Source organism: Solanum pennellii, chromosome 1 (assembly GCF_001406875.1).
Source record: "Solanum pennellii chromosome 1, SPENNV200".
In the NCBI taxonomy this organism is placed as follows: domain Eukaryota; kingdom Viridiplantae; phylum Streptophyta; class Magnoliopsida; order Solanales; family Solanaceae; genus Solanum; species Solanum pennellii.
The window spans coordinates 17,014,783-17,039,668 of record NC_028637.1 but is presented as its reverse complement, the minus strand read 5'-3'; the positions used below and the strand labels follow the sequence as shown (position 1 = coordinate 17,039,668).

The window sequence follows — 24,886 nt, the reverse complement described above, 5'->3', positions numbered from 1 at the left end:
TCCCTCATACGATCTCGAAAGTGCACAAACGCGGCGTCGTGGGAAAGATATCCCTAATGGATTTCCAACGATATAAAGAACTAACACCAAATCCTCCTAATCTAGGAGTTATGTCCGTTTGGAAATGATCAAAAACTCACTTTTACACTTGGAAATTTTTTTCAGATTTCCCTACTTATTTCCGAAATTAATTATTCTTGATTTCTTACCTTATTATTAGTTATTTCAAGTGACGAGATGTAACAATTAACATATTTATATCATGGTACAACTTCTATAAGATTCTTGATACTTTCATTAGACAACAACTATAGCATATGATTGCGGCAGTAAAAAGGAGAAGATTTCAATTTTATGTTCAAACTTTCTGTATTTTAAGAAAAGCTTTTACATTCAAAGAAGTATCTACTCTCCCATTTGACAATGGAAGTTTCTTCTTCCAACAACTATTGCTTCTATAAATAGTAACTGTTATTCTTATAATAACCTGTATTTATAAGGTTAACAAACAGAAACAAAAATAAGATGAAGCAAAAAAAATATAAAAAACAAGAATTAATCCGAGTCCACAGAAACTACTGTGTGTCCTTAAGAAATTTAATCCCCTCACTGTACCCAAGGTTATGGATTAATTTCTCCCAAGATAAAATGGATTAAACATGTTAAAGAAATAGCGGTACCTCAAACTTCTTTAACTTCAACGAACTTAAGAACAGCAACAAGTCACACAGACTCAGTCGATCGACACTTTGATTTTATTTGAGAGAAAAATAAATGCAGAGAAAGAAAAATTTTCAGTGGTTTAAAAAATTAAAAATTGACTTCCTTTTATAGGCATTTTCAGCAAGGAACATATCTTTTCAGTGAGATCTGTTCAGACCCATTTTATCCAGAAAGTTGTGTCTTTTGGAAAAAATAACAACTTTTCGGAAAATTGTGTCTGTTAGGAAAATAACGACTTTTTGGAAAGTAACGACTTTTCGGAAAGAGTAACAACTTTTCGGAATGTTACCGTTACCTGCAAATTTATAAGAGATAATTTTAACAGGATTTATCTGATTTAGCAAAAACTGATTAAATAAATTTTGTCCAAAAAATTTATCAATCAATCACATCATTTGCCAAATCCGAAGCCGAGGCCGAGCGAGCGACGACAACGACGGCGTGAGGGGGCATCTTCTTCTTAGCTCTTTAGGAAGTGATGGAAGTGCTTCCTTCTATAAAGACAACAATTTCCCTTTCTTTTGCCGATATGGGAGAAATGACTTTTCATTTGCACTTTGCAAATGACTTTTCATTTTCCCTCCAAAGTAGTTCCCTCACTTTTCATATTCTCTCTTTTCTTTTCCCATTCACACTTGCTAAATCCCAACAATCCCTCACATGAATGGGGAAGGCTATTGTTAAAACATATGCATGAAAAAACTTGTGTGTCTTGTAGGTAGAGGTTAATTGTATCTGGATAAGTAGGTTTCCCTTTAAACTTTCCATAGTGAAGATATATCGGATATACTCGGTCAATCGGTAGATTTGATATCTTTGAACCGTCGAGCTTTGGTGTATACCTAGACAATATTTGTCACACAACCAACCCTTGAATTGTTCTTAGTTCTCGTTGTTTTGTTCGTTTAAGCCATGAACACATCTTGGATAGTAAGTGCTTAAAGAACTGGCCTTACCGGATTCTCCTTGAAGCGGCTTACACTTCACACTTACATAGGTGATTTCTAAATATGTTATCCCATAGATACACCATTTGATATTCCATCTATCAAACTTACAAACCATTAAAAAGTCCTTATGTCTTTATCCTGGTTACTAAACATTGTCTCATCATGAGAATAGACCATAAAATAATAATAATTTTTTTCTTTTCCTTTAACAATGTTGAACCGTCATCAATGACTTTGTTTTATCTCCTTGAACCTAGATCTTGGGATCTCCAGTCTTCTAGGTAGAGTTACCGCCACGATGACTTGTTCTCGGCCATAGTCCCATTCGCGTCGATGATTTCTCAACTCCCTCTCTATTTAGGCCTTTTGTAAGTTGATCCGACACATTATCTTTTGACTTCACATAGTCAATTGTGATAATTCCACTAGAGAGTAGTTGTCTCACAGAGTTATGTCTTCGTCTTATGTGATGAAACTTGTCGTTATACATAATGCTTACAGCCCTTCCTATTGCAGCTTGACTATCACAATGTATGCATATATGGGCCATTAATTTGGGCCAAAATGGAATATCTTCTAAGAAATTTTCGAGTCATTCAGCTTCTTCACCTGCCTTGTCTAAAGCAATGAATTCAGACTCCATTGTAGAGCGAGCTATACATGTTTATTTGGATGATTTCCAAGATATTGCTCCTCCACCAATAGTAAAAACGTATCCACTTGTGGATTTTGTTTCAGTTGACCCAGTAATCCAATTTGCATCACTATATCCTTCAAGAACGGTTGGATATTTGTTGTAATGTAAAACATAGTTTTGAGTGTCATCTAAGTATCCCAAAACTCTCTTCATTGCCAACCAATGATTATGATTAGGCTTACTTGTGGATCGACTCAGTTTATTGATAGAGCAAGCTATGTCTGGTCGTGTACAATTCATGACATACATTAAGCTTCCCAATACGCTAGACCGTTAGGAGTCTTTGCCCTTTTAAAATTCAAAAATTTAAATTTTTCAAGTATCTTTTGAATATAATGAGTTTGAGACAATGCTAGACCGTTAGGAGTTTTAAGAATTTTAATTCCTAATATCACATCAGCAACTCCTAAATCTTTCATATCAAACTTACTAGCAAGCATACTCTTTGTAGCTTTTATATTAGCAATGTCTTTGCACATTATAAGCATATCATCTACATATAGGCATAAAATAACTTCCTGATTTGGAGTATCTTTAATGTAAACACATTTATCACATTCATTGATCTTAAATCCATTTGACAACATGGTTTGATAAAACTTTGCATTCCATTGTTTTGGTGCTTGTTTTAGCCCATAAAGTGACTTAATAAGTTTGCACACTATCTTTTCTTTACCAGGAACTACAAAACCCTCAGGTTGTTCTATGTAAATTTCCTCTTCAAGCTCTCCATTTAAGAAGGCTGTTTTCACATCCATTTGATGAATTTCAAGACTGTATATTGCAGCTAGTGCAATTAACATCAGAATTGATGTAATCCTAGTCACTGGCGAGAATGTGTCAAAATAATCAAGACCTTCTTTTTGTCTAAAACCTTTGACAACAAGTCTTGCTTTATATTTGTCAATAGTTCCATCGTCTTTCATCTTCCTTTTAAAGATCCATTTTGAACCCAAGGGTTTGTTCCCTGGAGGAAGATCAACCAACTCCCAAGTATGATTGCTTAAGATTGATTCAATTTCACTATTAACAGCCTCCTTCCAAGAGGTTGAGTCGCTAGACAACATTGCTTCCTTGAATGTTTGAGGCTCACTTTCAAGAAGAAATGTTATAAAATCTGATCCAAATGAAGTAGATGTCTTTTGACGTTTACTGCGTCTTCGACTTTCTTCATTTTGTTCATTCTCTTTTTGTTCTTCTCTGGGTTGTTTAGATCCCCCACTAGATGACTCAAGTCTAGTTTTATACGGATAGATATGTTCAAAAAATTCAGCACTATCTGATTCCATTACTGTATTATCATGAATATCCGGATGTTCGGACTTATGAAAAAAAAATTGACATACCTTACTGTTTTTGGCATATCCAATGAATACACAATCCACAGTCTTAGGTCATATTTTTACCCTCTTAGGTATAGGAACTTCGACTTTGGCTAGACACCCCCACACTTTGAAATATTTCAAATTGGGTTTTCTACCTTTCCATTTCTCATATGGAATTACATTTGTCTTTGAGTGAGGCACTTTGTTAAGTATCTGATTTGCTGTAAGGATAGCTTCCCCCCACAAGTTCTGTGGTAAACCAGAACTTATAAGTAATGCATTCATCATTTCTTTTAAAGTTCGGTTTTTTCTTTCTGCAATTCCATTAGACTGAGGAGTGTAGGGAGCAGTAGTTTGATGGATTATTCCATTTTCTAAACATATTTCTGCAAATGGAGATTCATAGTCTCCACGTCTATCACTTCTGATCATTTTTATCTTTTTATCTAACTGATTTTCAACTTCAGTTTTATATTGCCTAAATGCATCTATTGCTTCATCCTTACTATTAAGCAAATAGACATAACAATATCTAGTGCAATCGTCAATAAAAGTTATGAAATACTTTTTCCCACCACGTGATGGTGTTGACTTCATGTCACAAATATCAGTGTGAATCAATTCTAAAGGATTTGAATTCCTTTCAACAGATTTATAAGAATGCTTAGCATACTTAGATTCAACACAAATTAGACATTTTGATTTATTGCACTCAAATTTTGGCAAAATATTTAAGTTAATCAGTTTTCGCAAGGTTTTGTTATTAATTTATCCCAAACGTTCATGCCATAAACATTTAGACTCAAGCAAGTAAGAAGAAGCAAAATCTTTATTCATATCAACTGCAATTACATTGAGTTAGAAAAGGTCATCACTAAGGTAGCCTTTTCCTACATACATATCATTTTTGTTTACTACTACTTTATCAGAAACAAATACACATTTAAATCCATTCTTGGTCAAAACTGGAATTGAAACTAAATTCTTTCTCAATTCTGGAACATATGAGACCCTATTCAAAGTCACCACCTTCCCTGATGTCATCTTTAATAGGACTTTGCCAGTTCCTTCCACCTTTGCAACGGTGGAGTTTGCCATAAACAATTTTTCATCTGTAAGTGCTGGAGTATATGATGAAAATAATTCTTTGTTGGCACAAACATGGCATGAGGCACCAGAATCTTTCCACCATTCTCTTGGATTTCCAACCAAGTTATATTCTGAAAGCATGGCAAAGAGATCGTCCAATTCTCCTTTGGATTCAGCCAAGTTTGCTTGATCCTTCTTTTTCTTGTCTTTCTTAGGACCCCGACATTCATTAGCCCTATGACCATGTTCACCACAATTAAAGCAGTTTCCATTGAATTTCTTCTTAGGTGGATTGCTTTTTGGACCAGATGCTTTCTTTCTTTTCTTTAATTTTGTGGGATCTTCTTCAACAAAATTTACTCCAGATATTGTTGAATTACCACGTGACCTCTTTTTTGCAGCCTTATTATCCTCTTCGATTCTCAACCTTACTATGAGATCTTCAACAGTAATCTCCTTGCGTTTGTGTTTCAAGTAGTTTTTAAAGTCCTTCCACAATGGAGGTAACTTTTCAATAATTGCAGCCAGTCGAAAAGCATCATTCACAATCAATCCTACATTAAAGGTTATGTGAGTATTAAGCGAAAACTTAATATTTCTAACATAGGCATTAAATAAATTTATACCTTCAGCAAGGAGATCATGGATTATGACCTGCAATTCTTGAACTTGGGTGACGACAGTCTTACTGTCTATCATCTTATAGTCCAGAAATTTTGCCACAATGAATTTCTTCATTTCGGCATCTTCTGTTTTGTACTTCTTTTCTAAAGCATCCCAGAGTTCTTTTGAGGTTTTGGCATTGCTGTACACATTGTACAGATCATCTTGCAGACCACTTAAAATATAATTATTACACAAAAAATCTGAGTGTGTCCATTCTTCTGTTACCAAGAATCGTTCATCAGCCGGAGTTTCATCTGACATAACAGGAACATTCTCATTAATGAACTTCTGCAGACTCAACGTGGTGAAATAGAAGAACATCTTTTGCTGTCATCTCTTAAAGTCGACTTCAGAAAACTTTGCAGGTTTCTCAGCCGGCGCTAAGGCAGCATTTGAACGATTATGTGCAACCGATGTTGTTGCAGCACTTACTGTTCCAGCACTTGTTTGACATGTATTAGTCTTTTTTTCTGTCACAAATGGCAGATAAGTTAAGTATTTGAAATACTAACAGTAAAGAACAAATCTTTACACAAACTGTTTTTGATTTAACGATAAAGTTTTTATGTTCTTTTAATCGTTAATCGAATGAATTTTAAAAATTCAAGCAGAGTAGAAAATCATAAAGGTTTTAATCTCCAGAAACCTCATAAACAGAAACTACTAAATTTCTTAAGATTGTTATTCTTACAATAACCTGTATTTATAAGGTTAACAAACAGAAACAGAAATAAGATGAAGCTGAAAATATATAAAAAAACAAGAATTAATCCGAGTCCACAGAAACTACTGTGTGTCCTTAAGAAATTTAATCCCCTCACTGTACCCAAGGTTATGGATTAATTTCTCCCAAGATAAAACGGATTAAACCTGTTAAAGAAATAGTGGTACCTCAAACTTCTTTAACTTCAACGAACTTAAGAACAGCAACAAGTCACACAGACTCAGTCGATCGACACTTTGATTTTATTTGAGAGAAAAATAAATGCCGAGAAAGAAAAATTTTCAGTGGTTTAAAAAAATCAAAAATTGACTTCCTTTTATAGCCATTTTCAGCAAGGAACATGTCTTTTCAGTAAGATCTGTTCAGACCCATTTTATCAAGAAAGTTGTGTCTTTTGGAAAAATAACAACTTTTCGGAAAGAGTAACATCTTTTCGGATTACCTGCAAATTTATAAGAGATAATTTTAACAAAAACTGATTAAATAAATTTTGTCGAAAAAAATTATCAATCAATCACATCATTTGCCAAATCCGAATCCGAAGCCGAAGCCGAAGCCGAAGCCGAAGCCGAGGCGGAGCGACGACGACGACGGCGCGAGGGGGCATCTTCTTCTTAGCTCTTTAAGAAGTAATGGAAGTGTTTCCTTCTATCAAGACAACAATTTCCCTTTCTTTTGCCGATATGGGAGAAATGACTTTTCATTTGCACTTTGCAAATGACTTTTCATTTTCCCTCCAAGATAGTTCCCTCACTTTTCATATTCTCTCTTTTCTTTTCCCATTCACACTTGCTAAATCCCAATAGTAACAGCACAGAAGTTTTTGCAATGTATGTTTTATAAAGCCTTTCAAGTAACTAATCATTAGTAAAACCATAATTTGACATTTTAATAGAAATTCATTAACTCAATATCCTCATCCATTGAAATATTTTCCTAAGCAAAAGTTTAAAGTGACCATGATAGTCTGGAATAAAAAATATTCTTAATTCATTCGGAAAAATATGTAGAAATTTTATTTTAGAATAATCGGAAAAGGGATTAAAATACCCTCGAAGTATTGGAAATGGTATAAAATTACCCTTCATCTACCTATTGGGTCGAAAATGTCCTTCTCATCCACCTATTTACTCCAAAATGCCCTTGTCATCCACCATTTGGGTTTAAAAATGACCACTTATTTAACTATTTTAAAATTAAACTATTTAAATATTTTGTTAAAATACTTGGCGCTCAACTATTGGTTATAATTTAATTTATTAATATAATTTATATCCACTCATTACTAACTAAAGCTCACCCAATCAACATCCATCACCACATCAATACCATATATATCTTCAGCAGAAGGATAAATCCTCTCGAAATCTAATAACGGCCAATCAACATCCATCACCACATCAAAACTATATATATCTTCAGGATTTCCCTGTCCAAATTCATTACAACTTGGAAGAGATCTTGGTTTGCAACTCCCATATTAGTTATTCGTATCGATCAATGAATACCCTTTTGGACACTCACAATATGGTCTTTGATTTTAACCTAGATGACACAAATTGTTGAATCCACGAACTCCACTTCTAATCTCTTCAACAATTGCTAGACATATGTTCTCAGGAAAAGACCATAGAGCACTCCACTTTCGATCCCCCGTAGACGTACTCTTTGGACGATAATGAGTTAAAACACCATCAAAATCAAGATTTAGCCTGTGATAATTTTCTGAAATCGAAGGAACATTAGGAGGTGTTAGCACAAGTCTTTGATTGTTCCTTTTCAATATGTAAACTGAACCAAACTCATCGAATGCCAATCGATAACAAAAATTGGCTTCCATCCCTGAATTAGAAGTATGACTATTGTAATACTCAGCATGCTAATCGAAATTCGTTTGCTCTGATTGAGTAACAAGAACCATATTCCCATCACTCAACATACTAAGATAAAATCTACCAGGAACAAAGAAAGATTCCGATTTTCGAGCAACAAGCTTGTTGTTAATCTCTAGTATATGAGTAGGCATAAGTGTATCAGTCGGATATTGAAAACTTTCCCATAATACAGAAGAACCAACACCAAGAAGAACAAAGTTTCCTGTATCATTCATGACAGCATAAGCAACATTAGAATCAATCCTACCAGTGCTCCATTTTTCCCACAGGATCGCGGAGAATTAGTCCCTTTTGAGGATTTAACTCTGCGATTGAGCCTCGTGGCATGAGGCAATCACCATTCGCATACCAAACTATGTTGGCATCTTTAATCTTACAATAGTATATACAAAGCAAGAACTAATTTTGACTTTGAATTTTCGTGAATCCAATTTTAAAATCTCCAGATTGAGAAAACCATAATGTTGTTTTATCATTTGCTGTGAGAGAGCTGCCTAATGGTATAGTAAACTTAGTTTGTGCTAAAACATGCAGGGGAAAGATGAGAAGAACAAGAACTTGATGATATCTTGTGGAGTATGTCATTTTACATATAGAAAATTGTTGAATGCCTTGAATCGGACCCGTTACAACAGAAAGAACGGGGGTCTCGCTGTACAGGCTTGGGCCCTTAATTATCTGTCAATTCTGTACTTTGGGCCCAAGCCTGTTAGGGCGTAGCTTAGCACTATATATAGACGCTATGGAAAACCCTATTCTGTATTCTGTTCTTGCCTCTCCATAATAAAACTGCTCCCCCTTTTCCCGTGGATGTAGCCAATTTATTGGTGAACCACGTAAATCTGTTGTCTTGTTTTTCGTGTTTATATTTTCTCGTATTATCTCGAATTCCGCATAACAAAAACTATGGTATATAAATGTGAGTTTTATCTTTTTACACCACTATCTTACATTGAGTAACATTTCATAATAAGTGGAATTGATAAAAGGACAAATATATCCAGAATTATGCTGATTGATATGCACTTTTGGACATTGGTGTTTCTGTCGTCTAAAAATTAGAGCATATGTGCCCTTCACCAGTGGCGGAGGGTTCATAAGAACCCCCTTGACTACTTCGTATTTTTATATTTTTAGATTTTGAACTCTTTATTAAAAATTCTGGCTCCGCATTCACTATAAGGGGAGACTAAATAGAGACATACGGCACAATCCTATCCATCTATCCGATATTTAACAAACGTTCAATCGATGGATAAGATTATGACATGTGTATGTTTGTCAGCATAAAGGGTATAAATATTTTAATTTTTGAATGTCAAAAACACCAATATCTAAAAAGTATGAAGGAGAATATCTATTACGTTGATCACGGTGGGAAATAGTCTTAGTCACCATTTACTGTTATTTCATGAGTATTTTATACTTCTTTTGACTTTCATAAGTTTTTCATATTTGAAATGAATACAGAGGGTTCCACCATATAGGACAGTAGGAGATTTGAACTATGCTGGCTGATGGGTGATATTTTCTCCATAAAAACGGTTTTACTAAAATAATCTTTATTTACTTAATATTTTTTATTAAAAAAGTCCTATAAACCTAATAAATTAAAGAGTGCTTAATATTATATCGTAGTTTCTGTTTTAATAAGTAAATGAAAACAAACAAAAGATCTTTTTTTTCCACTTTGCCTTTTTTCTTTTTTTTTCCTCCCTTTTTCTATTTTTTTCGTCTTTTTCTTCTTATATTTTTCTTTCTAAATATTTTCCCCTTTTTTTTGTTTTTCAGTTTTCTTTAATATTTAATTTAGTTTTTCACTTACGGAGCTAAAGAACTTATCCTATACTTAGATATTAGGTGCTCGCACTATTGCAGACTCAATATATATTATTTTTTTATCTATATTTTATGTGATATGAAATTTAGAGAGTTAATTTAAAGAGAAAAATGGTATCACCTTAATCCAATTTAAGAATGAATTTACATTTGGTGAGAATTGTACAAAATTAACTCTAAACATGCAACTAATCTATTAATGAAGAAAATGAGTAACAATCTATGTTTGGTATAAAACAACATTATAAATAACTTTTATTTCAAGCTCCTCATGATATGTTAAGGGAGCAAACAAGTAGTTGTTTCAAGTAAATAATTTAGCTTTCCAGAAAAATTTCAATGAAATATGTAGGACAAATCTATCAATCACTTATTTTACGAAATATGTTGAAAGATAATGAACATTTCTGTTACATTAGAAATATATCGTCTACACTTTTTTAAAAACCCAAGGCTTATCTAGCAAAAGTAGCATTTCTTAGATAATGTTCTTTTAGAAAATCTTTACAAGGAAAACGACAAAAACAACTCTGCATCATCAATACATAAATCATAGCTATCCATGTTCCTCCAATTAATTAGTTTAATAACAATAATATATATTGTGTAATTCCGCAAATAGAGTTTGGAGAGGGTAATAAAATATACACGGGCCTTTCTTTTCATTTAGTGAAGAAAGATTATTTCCAATTACCCACGGTTCAAAATAAAAGTTATTAGGAAATAAAATTTCATAAGAGAATAAAATAGCAGTCTAAAATTAAGATACAAAGCAAAATGAAGCAATAAATAATAAAAATTATATGTGATTACTAAATACTTCTGCCAATAAGGGAAGAAGATATAGGGCTAGCCCCCGGTCTCTCCCCCCAAAAGAAACTTTTTGACTTACAGTCATGTCTTTCCAGAGGCGGATCTAGGATTTGGAGATCGGGGGTGCCGCGACATTTAAGTAAGATAAAGGATCGGTTGCTTTAATTTTGTGTTACAATTCGAGTTTTTGATTTATGTTTTTTAATAACAAATCGATCAAATGCATATTAATAATATTTTTTTTAGATATTTTGCTATTAGAGATAACTAATCATTTCAATTTTTATTTCCTCTTTGGAATTAGTTATCTTATTGCTGAAACTTTGAGGAAAAAAAAATTTCACATTAAAATTTGAGTTTGTATAAATCAAAATATATTATTAACATAATATATGAATCTTTCATTTACTTTATGTGTTGTTAGATATACTTAGTAGGAAAAGAATAAAAGTTGTAATTCCAGAATAGTCATCTTACTTAGCAAGAACGTCGGTGAAGATCGAAAGAACCTTTAAATTTTTAAAAAATTCATCTAACTATAATATTCATCACTTTTAGAACTTATGTTTTTTTAGAACTACCATTTAAATATATTCTTAATATTATTTATTTGACGTTCATAATTCAGCATTCACTAATTGATAAAAAAATAAACACGTTACACACATATCAAGAATTTAATAATTAGTGCAAGAGGAAGTAAAAAAAACTAAAAATGAATTATGGAAAGGGTTCAATTTGAATTAATAAAGAATAGTAAATAAATAAAAATAAATGGAGCAACAGAAAAGAAAAGAGAAAAAGGAACAAGCAAAAGAAAAGAAAAAAAGGAACAAGCAAAAAAGTAGATATTGTTGGTGAGGTTTGAACCGTGGTCGACTAGGTGGCAGACCTTTCCTTCGCCAATTGAGTTGTTCTGCAATCTGGTTATTGGGTGGTAAAGGTTATATTTATTCAATTGTTATACATATAGATACATATTCAATGTTTTTTCTGAGATCACTGAGTGTTGTGGCACCCCCGCATGTAAACTTAGATCCGCCCCTGTGTCTTTCAACTACTAAAGTTCAGCTTTTGAACTCATGATTTCAAAGGTGAAATGGATAAACCTATGGAAAGTTGAACCAATAAAGTAACTAAACATATATTGAGTTGCATGCCTATTGTCTTCTTAGTAGTGGATATGGTTTTTTTTCCTTCAATTGTAGCTGGAGAAAATTTGTCAAAGCATTAACAACTTTTATTTCAATGACAATCTTGTTATAAACTAAAACAACTTCATCTGTAGTATCCAAACTTCCCAACCAACATTGTTTATTCATTCTTACATCTCGAATCTCTGCACCCCATCTTCTCCATTTTTTGTTGTCTAACTCCTGTATGGTTCTTTACATTTTCTTGGTGCAGTTTTGTACATTAAATCGGGTATTTATATACACTTCATAAATAATCAAATTATTTTTATTTATGTACTGTCTCTGTCAACTTGATTATCTGATTTGGACCAATCACAAAGTTAAAGAAAATAAACAAACTTAAATTTAAATTGTCAACTCCGAAATTCCATATTAGAGTTGTGACTTTTCCAAAGGGTTGTGCCTTTTTTGATAAGTTGTGACTTTAGCAAAGGGTTGTAATTTTTTTAAAGGGTTGTGCCTTTTCCGATGAGTTGTGACTTTTGCAAAAGGTTGTGATTTTTCCGATGAGTAGTGACTTTTTTGAAAGATTGTAACTTTTATGATAATGAACAATTAACACTTATGCATACTACTATTTTGTAGCTATAAATAGAGGGTCTCGTCTCACTTTTAAAGTACAATTTTTGAAAGCATTCTATTGTTCTTTTTAAAAAGGTAAGGGTTATTTGGAACAGTTGATTAAGTTCAATATTCAACAAAATTCGAGTTTTGATGTTAGATCCACTATTTCAGAAATAGATTTTCAGAAATATTTGCTTCATAAATTCTTTGTTTTATATATGAAGAAAGTAATGTGCCGAGGATAAGAGATTTTAATCAAATGGAATATTATAGTGAATATAGCATGAAAATATATTTTCGTCTTCCTTCATAATTGTCAATGTATCGTTCTGTATATTTTTTGCCTATATTTTGTGTTCATTTGCATTTGAGAAAATTTTATGTCACAAGATAGATAAGAAAATAGTGCTTGACCTTAAAATAATCTTAAATCAAATTAAAGATTCTATAAAGAATACTTTAAATTCATATATTAATTTTTAATATTGAAAAAGTTTAACATATTATATCACGGTACAACTTCTGTAAGATTCTTGATACTTTCATTGGACAACAACTATATCATATCTATGCGGCAGTAAAAAGGAGAAGATTTTAATCCTACAAAACTAAGGTGGAAACATAAAAAAAAATATTTTCACCAAAGGTGATGTTCATATATTTATATAAATTATGTTACTAATATATGTATATCTAAAACAAAGAATTTATGAAGCAAAATATTTGACATACACTCAAACCTCAATTTAACCATCATTCGTCATAATAATAAAGGATCCTTTTTTTATTTAGAATTACTGTCTATAATAGTCTTACTCAAATATTAATTGGTAAAAGATAGATTATGTATAAACATGAAATATTTAAATATTTATGGTAATCCTTATTAGATGCACATAATAAATTTAAAGTATGAATATTTAAGAGAGAAAATATACTTAAATGGTGTTCATCATTTATGTTCATAGCCTCAACAGGAAAGACTATTTGTGACATTTTATAAAAATTGTCCTGGTTAGATTTGTTTACAAAATTGAATGAACTAAATGATACTACTTCTAAAGAAATTTCACTTTCTCTCCAAAATTAAACTTTAAATCTATTTTGAAATGTTCAATAATTTTGGTCATTTTGATATCAAAATACAAGTAATTGTATGAAAATCTTTATAAATCATTTAAAAGCACTTGTCCTATGTTCTTTAAATTTTAATTATTTATTAAAAAATTTAATTTAGTAATATTAATGTTATTTTACAATAACATATACGATATATATAATACACGTGCAACGCATGTGCCGTAAAACTAGTAAGGATAAAAAGAAATAAAAGAAGTATTGTCTTAGTCTAAATTTATGTGGTCTTTCGAGTTTTTTGAAACAAACATATTTTGACGGTGGATTTTTCATACCACTTCATAATATTTTTAATTTTCAATTACTTGACTTATAGCAATTTTTACATAATGGTTGGAAATATAATTTTATTTTGAAAACCTTATAGATTTCATCACATTTTGAAAAAAATGACTTCCAAAGTCTTAAATATCCCATATAAACTGAAATAGAAACCTATTCAAGAACATATATCCCAAATAAACATGTTCCGTTCTCAAGGATGAGCAAACATAAATGAAAGTTGTACTAAATTTCTTTGGAAAGAAATGAGTTATCTTGCCTTTTACCGATTTTATCTTTTTAAAAAAGGATTGTCTTTTCACATCTATTAGGTGAAAAAAATCAAATTTCACAAGGTTATTAAATTACAAGCAATTTGTTAGGGTAGAAAATAATTTTCACCGGTTTATATCCACCTTCACGAATGAAGATTCCATAATTTAAATGAAATAAGATCTCTTTTCCTTTTACAATTTAAATTCAAGAAAATGACATTTTTCAAATTTCTAATAGATAAAAATGAAGATATTTTTAAACCAAAAGATATCTTATTTATAAAAATGCTATAAACTAAAAAGAATTTTGAAAAGGACTAGAAAATTGTAACATCTCGCAATTCGAACTAACTAAGAATAAGATAAGAAATAAAAAATAATCAATTTTTGAGAATAAATAGGGAAATCTGTAAAAAATTTAGCTTTAGAAAGTGAATTTTGGTCATATTCAAATGGTCATAACTTCCCGCTCAGGAGTAGTTTAGATGAGTTCTTTATAATTTTGGAAAGCCTTTAGGAAGATCTTTCCAAAGCTGCCAAGATTGCGAAAATCCGATGTCATATGAGGGAGATATGCCTTTCGGAAGTTGGGTTGTTGAACTGAGGAAAATTCAATTCGGATTTTAGTAAGGGTAAAGTTGTCTTTTCACCCTAGTAATTCCTAATTCTATTTATCTTATATTAGGGGTAAAACCAAGTCCCAAATCAGTTTTAGAAAAACTAAGAACACTTAGGGCTTTGGAGAAAGGAGAAAAGAGAAAAGAAGAGAGTAGATCAAGAATTGTCAAAGAACGCCAAGAGCGTTGAGTGAAATTTGTCGGGGGTGATCCCTATCGAGGTATGTGAGATCATTCGGTGTTGGGTCCTTTCACCCACACCAATTTTTTTCAAATTTCTTCAAATTAAAGTATATGGAATGTTGAATATGGGAGTAGATTTGATTCATGTTTCCTGACTCTTTTTGGATTTAATTTGTTGGGTAATGAATTATTTAGAGATCCTAAGTGTTTGTGGTGAGATCCATGGAATTTTAGGAGATTTAGAATTGAAAATCGGAGAAGAAAAGTTGGAAAACCTGTCTAATAGGCCTTGGGCGCCGCGCCTATTAGAGTGCCTCAGAACAGACTCTGTCCGTCAGCCCTGTCGCTCCGCGCCTCTCAGAGCGCCAAGACCCCCTGGAGAACCTGTTCTTTCCTTATATTTTCGTACTAATTTTTAAGTGATGTACCTACCATTACTAGTTGATTTCAACACTCTAAAGTATATTTTAACATCATGAAATCATCCATAAACATGAGACTATTATCCTTGAATCCATTATCCAATTCAAGGAAGATAGAAGTCAAGTTTAAAAGTAAGAAGCAAACCAATGTAAGTTCTTGAAGTTTTCAAAGAGTCTTAAACAATCATTTTAAATTTGATTTAAGGCTCAAGTTATAAGTTGAGCAAAGAGTAAAGAGTTGAGTTAACTACTCAAAAGTATAAGCGGACTAAGTATTCTCTAAGAGTTAAGTTTCAAGTTAAGTAAAGATCAAGAGTTGAGCTCATTTCTCAAAAGCTATCAGGGAACTAAGTATTCCCTGAAGGTTTAGAAATGTTTCACATTTAAGTTAAAAGGAAACAAAGAGTTCCAAAAGTGTTTTAAACTAAAAGGGGAACATTGATTCCAAAAAGGGGCTTTTAAAGCTAAATGGTTCAGTCTCCATATAAACCATGAATCCATCATGGGAATTGATGGGTCATACTTTTTACATGATCACTTAAGTCAATCTAGTGGATCCACTAAGCTAATTAAGGTCATATACCGATGGCAAGGTATAGGATTGTCATTAGGCAACATGAGATAAATATTGTATCATCACTTAGGCTCAAAGTGATTGTTGTCGGTTAGAGAATCTCCCACAAAAGTTATATTACTTTCATATATAAGTAAAGTTGAGTTTGTTAATGCATCTGTTTAATGAACTAAGTTGTTTTATTGTTTTACAAGATTTATATATAGCGCATGTGTTTGAAATTGCTTTATATACATACTTTGAGTTAAGCATATTCTTGAGTTGAGCAGAGCCAAGTTCATCTTAACCCCTCAAGCTTAAGTCGCGGTTTAGCTTTCCAACACGCATACTCGTACATTAAACGTACTAATGTCAATTGGTGTCACGCCTCGAGCTACCCCCGAGACGCGGACACGGAACCTAGGACCACAAGTGATCCCAAGCTAACCATGCTGGCATGATCATGAGCATACTAAAAATAATAAACTGTTGTGGAAGCTAAATCATACTTAAAATGAAAAGATGGGGAATACCCATATTCTATAAATGAGATATTTGGATACAATGAGTTTAATACAAAAGAAATATTAACTCAATACTAAGCTGAATCTAACTATGTCTGAAAATAGCCTCTAAACTAGACTAGAAATACTGGGACAAGCCCCAGCTAAATCTAGCAAAAACTGAAACTAAATGACTAAACAATGAAATGAAACTCATGAATGTTGTCCTCGGGGAATGAGGACTCACCACTGAATCTTCTAAACTGGAGATCGGGAAATTGATCTATGCGTGATCTGGATGCTGAGAACCTGAACCTACATCGCGAAAAGATGTAGCGCACGTATCATCAGTATTTGAAAGGTACTGAGCATGTAGGATAGAGTAAAGCTGAAATAAAACATAACTGAACAAGCAAAAAACCAAGTATAATAATCTGAACGTGATGTGCTGATTTCTGAGCTAACTGGATGCAATGACCAATTTATAACATGCTGAAACTAAATACTGAATATACTGATAAATGGTCAATGCAGAGAGTCTGACTGAACTGTGGGAGCTACTGATAACAAACCACATGAGCTAAATGTGGAGTTCGATGGTATACGCCCCATCGAGAGGACCCAATATACCCTATCAAAGGTATAAAGGCATGCTGGCGTGATCACTAAATTGATTGCCCACAGATGGGACTTACAATCTACTCGGATAGTAGTTTTGAGACTATTGGGTACGCTAAACCCTAGTCCAACTCGGTATTATGCTACTCCGAATGAATTCTGTAAATTAACTGATTATATCTGAATTTCTATAAATACTGGATAGCTCAAAACTGAACATGGAAACTGAGAATGCAACAATTAATCTGGTAATCATGCATTTATAACTGAGGCATGTATATCTGAAGTGTCTGAAATATATAACTTAGCATGTGTAATTTAAGAACTAAAGAAATACAAAGCTAGGGTTCTGAAATTCATGCGATAATCTGAGTAATAACATGATAATCTGATTTGGAACATATATTTAATAAATTCATGAAGTTATATCAAAGTTCTAGAAATCCTAGGTTTAATCATGATAAGAGAATCAAGAACTGACTGAAACTAAGGACCCAATGGGTGACAGGAACCCACTAGTGAAATCCCACATACCTGGTGATGAAATCCACGAAAAAATACTTAAGTTTTGGGCTGGAACTGCTGGAGCTTGTGGCGTTCTTGAACTAGGGTTCTTGAGCTTTCTTCTCCTCTCTTGCTTCTAATTTTCTAAGTTTTGATTTAATGATTGGACTTGGATATGTTTTAATTATGTTTCTAGGCTTAAACTGACTAAAAAAATCTGGTGATTTAGGGTCAAAAAGGCCATGGCAAGGTTGCGTTGGGCCTCACGACGGCCAGGACTGACGGTTCGTCGTGCGCCTGATGCCCCGTTATTGGGTCCGTCGTGAGGGCCTGTTCAACAGGCCTTTACTAAAATGGTCATAAATTTTTAATCGGAGGTCTGATTTTAGCAAGGTTGGTGGATATCGAAAGATAATTCAATTATATATCTGTGGGTAGGTCATGGGAGACCTAATTCATTTTGTGCTAAGAGTTATGATTCTTTTGAGTTGTCCCAACTGCATTTCCCCTTAACTTGATGCAAAGTTTCCACCTATGGTCAGACCTACGGACCGTAGGTCCACCTACGAACCATGTTGGTCATCCATACTCTTGTCAGTGAGTGGTTGAAGGGAGTCTTGATCGACGTTCATGGACTACGGACCGTCGTTTGACCTACGGACCCGTAAGTCCATCCGTCGTCCAAGACTTAACAAATTTTTTTAGGCTGAAATTTTTGGGAGTTTCTGATCCCATCGACGATTGTGCAGGATGGACCGTGGTTCAGGCTACGGTCCATCGATTCAACCGTTAGTAGCATCTGCATATTTGTCTAAAAAACTAATTTTTGGTCTGTTTTGGCTACGAGGTGTTACAATTGGCCTGCATCATTTCATGATGCAGTCGCAGATAACCAAGATCAGCACGTAGCGCACCGTTGATCCAATTGAGTACTCCCAGTCACTTGGTGATCCGTTTGGCATTTTGGAAGACATTCCTTTATTTGTTTTCTAGCTTAAATCATTAGGATTTTGTGGGGTCTGTCACAACATTCATCTCTGTTATTAGAGGCTTCATAGACAAATAAACAGTTAGTAGTTTAATTTTAGAGTCTCTTGTGTTTTATAACTTCATATGTTCAATTGTTGAGACTTAAATGTCATTTTGGCAAGACTATTACATTAATTGTTCCTTCTAAACATGATCTATTTCTTGATTGAGTTGAGTTGAGTCTTCCGAGGAGTTAAATAAGTCAACCCAAAGGTTCTCTTGGGGGCCAGCAATGGTTTTCGAATGCCAGGTTGTAGGCTCTGGGTGTGACAAAAATTATCTCCCTCTAATTAACTTAAAATCCTAGATTCACTGTTGTTGTGTTATTTCTCTAGAATTTCAAATAGAAAATTTTCACGACTCAATAATGGACGTGATGACACTCGTCTTATCCCACCAAGGCAAGTCAGCCTAAAACTTAGCTTTTACGAGAAAATGCGGATATATATAATCTACTTAAAAATAAAACCCCAAAAAAATTGTACGTGTACAAGCCTCTAATGTGTTATAACAAAATTGAAAGAAAATACAAGTCTTAATTGACAAGGTTTCTAGAACAAAACAAGATTACAATTAACGAGGAAGAAGGTCCGCTGAAATAACAAGCAACTGCCTCAGAAACCTCCAGAAGAAGCCTCAGACAAGGAGAAGAGAAAATATCACAAAGGTCCGCGCTAGTAGCCTACAAAAATTGTAGTAGCAAGGGGTGAGTACCAAACCACACGATACTAATCAAGTGAACTTCTAAACATAAGCGAAGGGAATAGAATTTGGGTAATCCTTACACTCCAACCAAACCTCCACAACTAAACCATTATAAAACAAGCCCAACCTAATATTTCATAATTTATATAGCAACCATCTCAACAACAACACTGTAACAATTACATATCCTCAACAACAAACTTAATATTCATCAATCACAACTTGCATAAAATAAGCCCAACCTAACATTTCACAGTTTACAAAACACACAACTCAACACCAAAACTTTAACAATAATATATCCTAAAGATTAGACTCATTATTAATCAATAAAAACTACCACAGAAAGGCACTCGAAAGATCAAGTTCATCGATGATAAAGTTGTGCAATGCAATGAAATGCAATGCCAAGTATAATAACTCTCTATGAAATTGAATTGATTTAAATAACAATACAATCATGATAAAACATCAACAATGAATCAATAAGACTTTCAAAACCATTCTCAACACATTACACACCAATAATTAATCACAATGCTTTGTACTACCCCTTTTTCATCGTTAGAATTATTTAACATGGACAAGTCAACCTATTACCAATTCTCATTACTCCCCAACACATACCACAAGGAAATATATGATTTTATGCACTAAACAAGGGTTTAAAAATCCACTTACCTCAAATAACCGAATAATCACTACGGGACTTGAGTCTTCTCTTTTTGTTGAGATGTCAAAACAATTCAATCTATTCATGTACATATTCACCATACGATTTTGAAACTAAAACAGTACCAACATTACTATGTCTTTAGCCTTGACCTAAAAATTCACTAATATTTATGATCAAGTTCTTAAATCTTGATGCTAATTAACATTTCAACTATCATATTTTCCATGTTCCTAGTCAAGGATTAAGTCTGAATTCCTCCAATATTATAATCTAATGGTATTGACATTTATACCATGTCGGAGTAAATAGGCTCGAAGACTTTAAAGAGAAACAGAGGCTCGAAGGTTAAGAGAATTGTACGCTTAAGTTTTTTCTATGTTTCGGTATATGAAATCACTGGAAAGTACAACTTTAGACAAACTTAAAATAACAAATTACTAAGTCACTGAATGACCATTACTTTCATTAATTAAACAACTAATTACTAACCAAAACACAACTAGGAAATAATGAACCATGATTAACATATTTGCTAACAACTAGCCCTAGAATATAGGATTCTACTAACGAAACTAATTGACCTGGTCATACTTCGAATCAGTCTTAAATGTTACCCCTTGATTCAAAGTTACATACACCAAGCAAATCCCTCAAATAGACAAACTTGTCCGCTGCAACGACTTTGTAATTATATGAGCTAATTGCTTATGAGTGTTGCAATGCTTCAATACTATATCCTCCTTCAACCAAATCACGAATGAAATGGAAGTGAACATCAATGTTCTTCTTTCTACTATGAAAATTTGAATTCTTTTTCATTGAGATTGATCCTTTGTTGTCGCAATATATCTCTGTTGCACTTTCTTGCTTGTGCTGAAATTATGATAACATTCTTCTTAGCCAGATAGCTTGGCAAGCGGCTGAAATATCTGCAAAGTACTCAGCTTCAAATGTGGATAAAGTTATTGTAGCTGACTTCTTTGATCTCCAATATATTACTCCTAACCCAAGAGTAAAAATATGTGTGTAAATGCTTCGTCTATCATACAATGAACCAGCATAGTTGTTGCTCTCAATTGCACATGCAAGTGTACATGGTCACACAAGTAATATAGTGGCTCTTAAAAGAACCAGATTATCGATCCCAAAGGACTCGTCGATTAACTATTTTTACTAAATTATATTGGTCTAATTATTTACTTAAGAGATCCAATAAAAGAAGAATGCAAGAAGAAAATAATAAATTTACTTACAATAATTGGAAAATCTCAGGGCTGCAACATATATTGAGTTTCATGTTTCATGTTTTTGGCTTAGAACTAATTCTGGTTATCTAGTTATTGGTTTATAGAGTTAATTGTATGAGTCGGGCTACACATATCTAGTCGCCTACTCCAATTAGATACCTAACTACATCGTTGAGTGGGGATAAGTAAACTAATCGGCGAGCATTTACATTTCATCCTATTTCGTAACCAAGCAAGTTATTCGTCCGCCTGTCACTCCTAAACACAAATCACCTCAATCTAGTGGGACAATCGAGCTTTTCTGGTCTATCTAACCTTTCCTCTCTCGACTTTAAGATTAAATAATAGATTTATCTCATAGTGATCAAGCATGAAATACTAAAAACAAGAATATAGAAGTAACTTATAATGACAACAAAGAATTAATTCAAAACACCATTAATAATCAACATTCAATTCGTCGCTAAAGCCTCAGAACAAGGGTTTGAGCTATTAATCTCTAAGAAAAGAAGAACCTAAGCATCTCCTCCATATTCCCCCAAATAATTATTTTTATGGACTATTTATAGATGTGGAAATCCCCAAATAAAATAATTAAGTCCAAAATAAATTGGGAAATCAAAACCCAAACAGAATTGAATTTCCCTTGAACTGTGCCTAATAAATATATATGTATAGATAGAAGGATAGTTTAGTCTTTTGTATTATATTTACATATTATAAATACCTCATGTAACAATAGGAATTATTCCACTGCTCCTCTCCAATCTGCTCCAAGTCCAAACACTTCTTCCATTCTAGGCCCAACTCCGCACACTAGCACTTCTCCGTTCTATCCTAGTAATTCAGTAGCACATTCTCCTTTTCAATATCAATTATTTTTTTCAACCTACTCATACTACGAGAGATTGTCCATCGCTTGGTTCTTAAGCACTCTTTACTGATCTTTAATCATTCTCCTCTGAACATTCTTATAATCCGGCAGGTCATACTCCTTGGTATGTTGACATTGTTGCCTCTTTACACATGACACCTAATCCTTTGCTTCTCTCTTCTTTTCAGCCCTATAATGGTAATGATCGTGTTATGGTAGGTAGAGGTAATCAACTCCCCATCTCATATACTAGTAATAATACATTCTCTACTCATTCGTCCACTTTCTCTCTAAAAATGTTTTAGTTGTTCCAACTCTATCTTGCAATTTATTAAGTGTTCGTAAATTTACTTCTGATAATAAATGTTCAATTGACTTTGATGCTTTTGGTTTTTCCATTAAGGACTTCCAGACGAAGAGAATCCTTCTCAGGTCAATTGTTTGGGTCCCCTTTACTCTTTCTCTCCATCAACTCCTTTTGTTGCTGCTCATCATGCTTTTGCCGCTTCCCGTGCTTCTCCAACTCTCTGGCATCGTCGTCTAGGCCATCCTAGTATAGGTGTTCTTTCTTGTGTAGTTAGAAATAATAGTTGGCAATGCTCTTTTGAGAAGCATTTTGATTTTCTTTGTAATGCATGTTAACTGGCACACAAAACTACCATTTAAGGAATATATATGTTCTTCTACGCCTTCATTTGAATTTATTCACAGTGATATTTGGACCTCCCCGATTCCCTCTTTTACTGGTTTTTGTTACTATATATTATTTCATGATGATTTTACTAAATTTACATAGGTGTTTCCAATTCGACGCAAATTAGAAGCATTCCTTATGTTCAGAAACTTCTACTCTTATCTTATAACTCAATTTTCAGTCAAAACTAAATCACTACAATGTGATGGAGCTGCCAAATACGTCAAACTCTCTTCTTTTTGTGAGTTTTTAAATTCAAATGGTGTTTGTCTTCGTATTTCATGCCCTCGTAATCAGCAACAAAATGGTAAACCGAACGAATGCATCGCACTATACTAAATATGCTTCAGTCTTTACTTTTTCAATCTTTTCTTCCATCTCAATTTTGGGTTGAAGCCCTTAATACTGCAGTTCATCTCTTAAACATTCTACCTTCTTCCAAGCTCAAGTTTAAAACTCCTTATGAACTTCTTTTTGGTAAACAACCCTCGTATCATCATTTACGTGTATTTGGTTGTTCTTGTTTTCCTAATCTAGATGATTATCTTCCACATAAGTTGAGTCCTCGATCTAAACATTGCATTTTTCTTGGTTATCCTGCAAATTATAAAGGTTTTAAGTGCTTAAATCCTTTAGAAAATAAAGTTATGTTATTTTTCAAGAGGACTCTTTTCTGTATCCTTCCTTCAGTTCTACGTGTATATCTCCAAACACTTCCTTCTCTTCCTCAAAAAGTCCATCATCACTATTGTTTCCTTCTCTCACGTCTCCACATAGTTCTCCTACTTTATCTCCAAATAGAGTTTTCAATTCGCATACTTCTCCTAATCTGGAACACCTTAGTCCCCTACCGACACACTCCTCGTCTTTCTCACCTTCTCCAAAACATCCATCTAGTACTTATCGTAACAATGTAGCATAATCATTGCTGTCATATCTTACTCCTTCTCCATCTAGAACTCAATCTTCTCTATCTCCAAGAACTACATCTCCTAATTTACAAGGACTATCCACATACAGTTCCCTCTATATCTCAAACACAAAATGTTTAGTCTCTTGATTCTAAAGTTCACCCGATGATCACCCGAGCATAATCTGGAAAGCTCAAACCTAAAATTATTCCTTCTTTATTTTCTCACATATCTCGTATTACATTCCAACCTTCTCTTCCTCCAAAATGTTAGGACCGAAAATAAGCAGGTGTAACTGCGGAAGCTAGCAAAGCAAACCTTGAAAGACCACGAGTAAGAAGACAACGAGAAATATACCAAAAGACACAAAGATTTAACGTGGTTCGGTCAATCGACCTACGTCCACAAAGGAGATGAGCAATCCACTATAAATATGAGAGTACAAAATACAGAGGGAAACAACCTCAACCAATTCACTCGGAATACATGGGAGGTTCACACAAGTGATAACGTATCAAGCTTGTGACCCACAAATTCTCCCTCTAACCAAAACTCTCAAAGCCTTTAAGACTACATTGTGAATGCTGATTAAGTTAGAAGGAACATTCCTCTATTTATAGAGTCCTAAACCTTTTCCTACAAGAAAAGGATTAGTCAATCCAAAACCTTTTCCTAAAAGGAAAACCTATTTATGGTAAGAAATTTAGGGCAAATAAAACCCAACAAATCTCCCCCTTGGCCTGAATTTCTGACAAAATAAATTTGTCCACCTTCTTCACTTAATCTTCAACAACTTGCTTCTCCTCTCCATAATCTCCTTTGCAAAATTTATGTCTCAACACAGAGAACCTCTCTGAAATAATTTCTCCAACAAAAATCTTCATTACTGTAAAAAAAAAGTTGTGGCTAGAACTACACCCTTCTAGATGAACTCTTCTTTCCAACCTGGTTCAATCATCGATTATCGAACCACTGAACCTGACTCCATCATTGAATCTGGCTCTGATACCACTTGTTAGGACCGAAAATAAGCAGGTGTAAACGCGGAAGCTAGCAAAGCAAACCTCGAAAGACCACGAGTAAGAAGACAACGAGAAATATACCAAAAGACACAAAGATTTAACGTGGTTCGGTCAATCGACCTACGTCCACAAAGGAGATGAGCAATCCACTATAAATATGAGAGTACAAAATAC

The 24,886-nt window shown here is 33.5% G+C and overlaps 1 pseudogene; it reads right to left on the bottom strand.

Moving 5' to 3' along the window:
* Positions 1 to 358: 358 nt before the first annotated feature.
* On the bottom strand, positions 359 to 9,291 carry LOC107018146 (annotated as a pseudogene).
* Between the last annotated feature and the right edge of the window lie 15,595 nt (positions 9,292 to 24,886).